This window comes from Maylandia zebra, linkage group LG5 (genome assembly GCF_041146795.1).
Source record: "Maylandia zebra isolate NMK-2024a linkage group LG5, Mzebra_GT3a, whole genome shotgun sequence".
Classification (NCBI taxonomy): Eukaryota; Metazoa; Chordata; class Actinopteri; order Cichliformes; family Cichlidae; genus Maylandia; species Maylandia zebra.
The window spans coordinates 8758793-8766077 of record NC_135171.1 but is presented as its reverse complement, the minus strand read 5'-3'; the positions used below and the strand labels follow the sequence as shown (position 1 = coordinate 8766077).

Below are 7285 nucleotides of genomic sequence, written 5' to 3'. Positions count from 1 at the left end.
TCACAGCCTTTATTAAAACTGAGTTAGATAAAACTGTGAACAGTTTGGTTCATCTTTAGTTACATGGTTCTATCTTGATAAGCTGTCTTATCACAGATTAATTTTTCAAAAATATTAATGATTTAAGCAAGGAAAGGGCTACATGTCAACACACAACTCTTTATTTCTATTAATGTCTTACTTCATTCCTACCTGATTGACATGTTTAGGAATTATGAGTGATTGGCTCACTGTAGTGGCAAAAGTTGCTACCAATCAAATTATGATATGTTAAAGTTAAAACAAAACACAACTGTTTTAGATATTATCTAATATACATTTTGTAATTATCCTTATAATTACAAAATGTTTTATGTAAGATTTAAGTTTTGTGATTTATATCTGACATCACAAAAGTATTTTGGAATTTGAATAATGTATTTTGTAACTGCAGTACACATAATACTGATTTTGAACAATTTTGTCCAGGTTCCTTGTCACCGGGGACTCCTTCAGGACCATCGCGTTCAGTTTCAGAGTCGGTGTGTCCACGGTGAGCCAGATCACCCCCCAGGCAGCGACGTCCATCTGGGACTGTCTAGTGGACGACTTCATGGCTGTGCCTTCACCTGGAGACTGGCGGTCCATCACAGAGGGATTCCAGGAGCGCTGGAACTTTCCTCTGTGCTGTGCAGCTCTGGATGGGAAGCACATCCAGACAAAGGCACCCCATATATCATATAGGAGACACACACATTGATATACACTAAATATTTATTTCATTTCTTTTTTGTGGTGCCCAAATGTATGCACCTGCTTGATTTTGTTTAAACAATTATTGCACACTTTCTGTAAATCCAGTAAACTTCTTTTCACTTCTCAAATATCACTGTGTGTGTCTCCTGTATGATATTTAACTGACATTTTTTATTGTAACAACCAACGATTTATACAGGAAAATAATGTCTATTAACAAGGTTGCCCAAACTTTTGCATCCCACTGTATCAGTATATTTTGTCATTAGTATAATATGAAATAAATTCTACATGTGTCAAGTCGTGTGCCAACATTTGCTGTGTAGTAGAACTGAGACATTAGTCATTATAAACATTTATTTGAAATAATATTAAAAGTCTCAAACAGAAAAACATTAAACATAAATATATAAAATATAAGAATTTACAGAGAGACAGGAATAAAAAGGACCAGCTGCTCTCCAGAGCAGGAACAAGGCTGAGGAGGAAATGCTCCATTGGAGACTGGTGTGGCCTCTTCAGGGACTCCAGGGTGGCCAGCTCCACCGCCGATGGACCGTCCTGGGACCCGTCCCTCATCTGCCTCGGAGCCGTCCTCCTCTGTGGGCCTGTAAAACAGCACAAAACACAAAGAAATGAGAAGGCTGCTACTAGATTTTAATTTCAACATTGAAAAAAAAAAAAAAAACAATAACAGGATATAATCAGATTGGTTGTAGATATTTAGTAAAGGTGATCACAGGCAATCCCACCGACTAAAAAGGTATCAGTGCTTGCTGTACATATCTGTGGGTGCAGCAGCAGGAGCTCAGGGACTGGGGATGCTCTGCTGCAGAATCAGTTGGTTCTATCAATACAGTATTAAATGTTAACAGGTTGGATATAATAATCGTAGAGTAGACAGTGGTCCCTCATTTATTGCAGGGGTTCTCAGAATAACTAGCCCCTGGTCACAGTTCTCACAATTGATTCTCAAAGTGCAAACCTTTGTAGATTGCAAAACGTAAAAGTATTATTATGCCGCGGTTTGTCTTCATCTGCCCGCCACTTTCGTGCGCCTTTTTCCCTCACGGTGCAGGTGTCTATTTCCGAATGAGGCTCATAGTTATGGGTGTTTTTGTGCTGTTTTTTCTATTGGACGCGACGGTTATCAAAACCAAACGTGATAAATTTGGCAAGCGCAGGAGATTTGTCAATCAGGCTGCAGAATGCAATGCTGTACTGTGCAATAAAAAATCAGCGAAAAAGCAAAGCAGTGACGGATGAACAGCGGGACCACTGTGTGCTGTTTATTAATAAACAATAAAATATATTCCTAAATGACAACATGCATAAAAGCAGAACGGTATTTGTACGTCAGTGGGAAAATAGCGGTGGCTTGCTAGCTTTTGTGCGGCTTCCCCGGGTCAGTGAAAACTTTCAAAAGAGAAATGAATGAACTTACCAGGTTGCCCGATCTCTTCACATATCTTCCTCCAAGCTCGGTCCTTTTTATTCCTGTCTCGGTACTGAAAGCAGCTGGTGTTGTACGGCTCCGGGTTGTTTGCTACCGCATTGATTAGCCTTCCCCTCCATTGAAGTATGAAAGGCTTTGGCTGGATCTGCCCCTTTGACCTAGGTAACAGCCATGTCACCAGGCTCCTGATTGGTTGTCGCGGCGCGATTTGACGCTGGAGTTCAGATTTTTCCAACTCGAGCGGTAGACGCGAAACGCGCGTATGCACAAAATGCAACACAAAAACTCACGCGCGTGGTTTTATTCGCGAGTCAAACGCGCCAGACGCGCTACACTGACGCGCGTTTCACGCGTTTTGGCGTTTTCGCGACGCAAATCTGCTTCCGAATTTTCGCGGGACCCGCAATCGCGCGTCATCGCGCCTTTCCATTGACTTTACATGTAAACCTGACGCTCTATTCGCGTCCATCGCGTTCGGTGTGAACACACCGTATATGTTCTTTTCTCATTTCTTAGGTTTTTCTAATTTACAATTAAAACATTTTCAGCTTTTTTCCAACTTCTTCTTCTGTGTAACCTTCAGCTTTTAGCAGTTCAGCACCTTTGTTTTCAGGTTAAATTCGTTTTTTTTTTGTTGTTTTTTTTAAATCTCATTCAATATTTTTAACTCAAAATTCAGCAATTAATTCATTTCAGTGCATACATTCAGATTCAAGCATTCACACTGCAGTTTCTTCAGAAAATGCACTTTCTAGTTATTATTATTATTATATTTTATTTTTCCGTACGTTTTTTCAAAGCCTACTCCTTCAAAACCGTTCAACTTAGAAAAACCATTCAAACATCGTTAGATTCCTATTATTTTGGACATGACTGCTTCTAATTTTCTCATTTTTAACATTTATATTTTTAATTTTATTCAACTTTATTCAACAAAAATTTCCCATGTATTTCAATGGGGAGACCCTTCAAATTCTCATTCAACTTACTCATTTTTAAACTCTTACTACTTCCACATACATTGACATAGAGCCACCATTCAAACTTTAAAATGAAGACAAGACATTCAACTATTCAACTTGTATTTATCTTTTCAATATCTATTATACTTTTTCTTCAGTTCCAGTTTAAGTTTCATGATGTTTTTTCACCCGTTTCAGAGTTTATAATGGGTGTGTATGGGACGGAATGTTGGGGCTAGAGTGAGGCAGCTCAACTGCTAGAGTGAGAGGAGCAAAAAAATTAATCTTAAAATCTTTTTTAAAACTGCTGCTGTGTCCGCAGTGTTTGCTCTACAGGTATGATTTTACCCTCAAAACGTAGCCATCGCTGTCCTCTTTCATCCAATGTGTTTACTATTGTCCTAGGTGTTATGGTTCTTTCATAAATGTCACCAATGCACAGCCTCCTCCCTCCAACTCTTCCATAGACTCTAATGTTAAAATGGCTCAGAAGGTTCGTTTGAAAATCAGAAGAGCATGGTGTCTTTCCACTGTCACCACGTCCATATAATAAGCTCCACAGGCATGAAAACTGAGAATTAGGTAGACTAGACATTGCTGTCGCTCACGGTGAAAGAATTTTGTCAATACGACTTTTACTTTTCATTTGGGAGCGATTTGTTTCGGCCTGACTTTTCTGTTCATTTTAAGCAGCAAAAGTGAGGCGCATGTCTGTGTACGTGTGTATGGAGCCATTGGGTGCGGTCACTATAGCAACCAGGCTCACACCTGCCTGCTTAACGAGCTCTGCCTGCCACTGTACCAAGATTCATCTTAAACACTTCTCTTTCAACTGCTGCTGTGTCCACAGTGTTACAGCCATCATTTTACCCTCAAATTGTCGCCATTATTGTTCTCTTTCCAACACCGTATCTTTCAAAGCTCAGGCATTTAAACTTTTTAAACTGTGTGGATCAAAGTGGAGGGATCACATTTGAGTCATTCAGTGATTCAAAGAATATGACCTTTTAATATTCATTCAGATGTTTTCTGACTCTAAATGTTCTTTTCTCATTTCTTAGGGTTTTCTAATTTACATTTAAAACATTTTCAGTTTTTTTCCAACTCCTTCTTCTGTGTAACCTTCAGCTTTTAGCAGTTCAGCACCTTTGTTTTCAGGTTAAATTCGGTTTTTTTTTTTTTTTTTTTTTTAATTTCATTCAATATTTTTAACTCAAAATTCAGCAATTAATTCATTTCAGTGCATACATTCAGATTCAAGCATTCACACTGCAGTTTCTTCAGAAAATGCACTTTCTAGTTCTATTTTATTATTATCTATTCCGTACGTTTTTTGAAAGCCTACTCCTTCAAAACCGTTCAACTTAGAAAAACCATTCAAACACCGTTAGATTCCTATTCTTTTGGACAACATTGCTTCTATTTTTCTCATTTTTAACATTTATATTTTTAATTTTATTCAACTTTTTTCAACAAAAATTTATAATGTATTTCAATGGGGAGACCCTTCAAATTCTCATTCAACTTACTCATTTTTAAACTCTTACTACTTCCACATACATTGACATAGAGCCACCATTCAAACTTTAAAACGAAGACAAGACATTCAACTATTCAACTTGTATTTATCTTTTCAATATCTATTATACTTTTTCTTCAGTTCCAGTTTAAGTTTCATGATGTTTTTTCACCCGTTTCAAAGTTTATAATGGGTGTGTATGGGACGGAATGTTGGGGCTAGAGTGAGACAGCTCAACTGCTAGAGTGAGAGGAGCAAAAAAATTAATCTTAAAATCTTTTTTAAAACTGCTGCTGTGTCCGCAGCGTTTGCTCTACAGGTATGATTTTACCCTCAAAACGTAGCCATCGCTGTCCTCTTTCATCCAATGTGTTTACTATTGTCCTAGGTGTTATGGTTCTTTCGTAAATGTCACCAATGCACAGCCTCCTCCCTCCAACTCTTCCATAGACTCTAATGTTAAAATGGCTCAGAAGGTTCGTTTGAAAATCAGAAGAGCATGGTGTCTTTCCACTGTCACCACGTCCATATAATAAGCTCCACAGGCATGAAAACTGAGAATTTGGTAGACTAGACATTGCTGTCACTCACGGTGAAAGAATTTTGTCAATACGACTTTTACTTTTCATTTGGGAACGATTTGTTTCGGCCTGACTTTTCTGTTCATTTTAAGCAGCAAAAGTGAGGCGCATGTCTGTGTACGTGTGTATGGAGCCATTGGGTGCGGTCACTATAGCAACCAGGCTCACACCTACCTGCTTAACGAGCTCTGCCTGCCACTGTACCAAGATTCATCTTAAGCACTTCTCTTTCAACTGCTGCTGTGTCCACAGTGTTACAGCCATCATTTTACCCTCAAATTGTCGCCATTATTGTTCTCTTTCCAACATCTTGTCTTTCAAAGCTCAGAGATGTAAACTTTTTAAACTGTGTGGATCAAAGTGGAGGGATCACATTTTAGTCATTCAGTGATTCAAAGAATATGACCTTTTAATATTCATTCAGATGTTTTCTGACTCTAAATGTTCTTTTCTCATTTCTTAGGGTTTTCTAATTTACATTTAAAACATTTTCAGTTTTTTTCCAACTCCTCCTTCTGTGTAACCTTCAGCTTTTAGCAGTTCAGCACCTTTGTTTTCAGGTTAAATTCGTGTTTTTTTTTTGTTTGTTTTTAAATCTCATTCAATATTTTTAACTCAAAATTCAGCAATTAATTCATTTCAGTGCATACATTCAGATTCAAGCATTCACACTGCAGTTTCTTCAGAAAATGCACTTTCTAGTTTATTATTATTATCTATTCCGTACGTTTTTTGAAAGCCTACTCCTTCAAAACCGTTCAACTTAGAAAAACCATTCAAACACCGTTAGATTCCTATTCTTTTGGACAACACTGCTTCTATTTTTCATATTTTTAACATTTATATTTTTAATTTTATTCAACTTTATTCAACAAAAATTTATAATGTATTTCAATGGGGAGACCCTTCAAATCCTCATTCAACTTACTCATTTTTAAACTCTTACTACTTCCACATACATTGACATAGAGCCACCATTCAAACTTTAAAACGAAGACAAGACATTCAACTATTCAACTTGTATTTATCTTTTCAATATCTATTATACTTTTTCTTCAGTTCCAGTTTAAGTTTCATGATGTTTTTTCACCCGTTTCAGAGTTTATAATGGGTGTGTATGGGACGGAATGTTGGGGCTAGAGTGAGAGAGCTCAACTGCTAGAGTGAGAGGAGCAAAAAAATTAATCTTAAAATATTTTTTAAAACTGCTGCTGTGTCCACAGCGTTTGCTCTACAGCCACCATTTTACCCTCAAAACGTAGCCATCGCTGTCCTCTTTCATCCAATGTGTTTACTATTGTCCTAGGTGTTATGGTTCTTTCATAAATGTCACCAATGCACAGCCTCCTCCCTCCAACTCTTCCATAGACTCTAATGTTAAAATGGCTCAGAAGGTTCTTTTGAAAATCAGAAGAGCATGGTGTCTTTCCACTGTCACCACGTCCATATAATAAGCTCCACAGGCATGAAAACTGAGAATTCAGTAGACTAGACATTGCTGTCGCTCACGGTGAAAGAATTTTGTCAATACGACTTGTACTTTTCATATGGGAACGATTTGTTTCGGCCTGACTTTTCTGTTCATTTTAAGCAGCAAAAGTGAGGCGCATGTCTGTGTACGTGTGTATGGAGCCCTTGGGTGCGGTCACTATAGCAACCAGGCTCACACCTGCCTGCTTAACGAGCTCTCTCTCTCTCTCTGCCAAGATTCATCTTAAACACTTCTCTTTCAACTGCTGCTGTGTCCACAGTGTTAAAGCCATCATTTTACCCTCAAAACGTCGCCATCGTTGTTCTTTTTCCAACATCTTGTCTTTCAAAGCTCAGAGATGTAAACTTTTTAAACTGTGTGGGTCCAAGTGGAGGGATCACATTTTAGTCATTCAGTGATTCAAAGAATATGACCTTTTAATATTCATTCAGATGTTTTCTGACTCTAAATGTTCTTTTCTCATTTCTTAGGGTTTTCTAATTTACATTTAAAACATTTTCAGTTTTTTTCCAACTCCTTCTTCTGTGTAACCTTCAGCTT

General features: G+C 37.8%; 1 long non-coding RNA gene across 1 annotated transcript; it reads right to left on the bottom strand.

Annotated features, from left to right (window-relative positions):
• Positions 1–1078: 1078 nt before the first annotated feature.
• Positions 1079–2632, bottom strand: LOC143418574 (uncharacterized). The gene is made up of 2 exons (XR_013098575.1): positions 2180–2632; positions 1079–1343 (listed from the first exon to the last, which is right to left on the bottom strand). It is a non-coding gene; the product is annotated as an uncharacterized LOC143418574 (long non-coding RNA).
• Positions 2633–7285: the final 4653 nt, after the last annotated feature.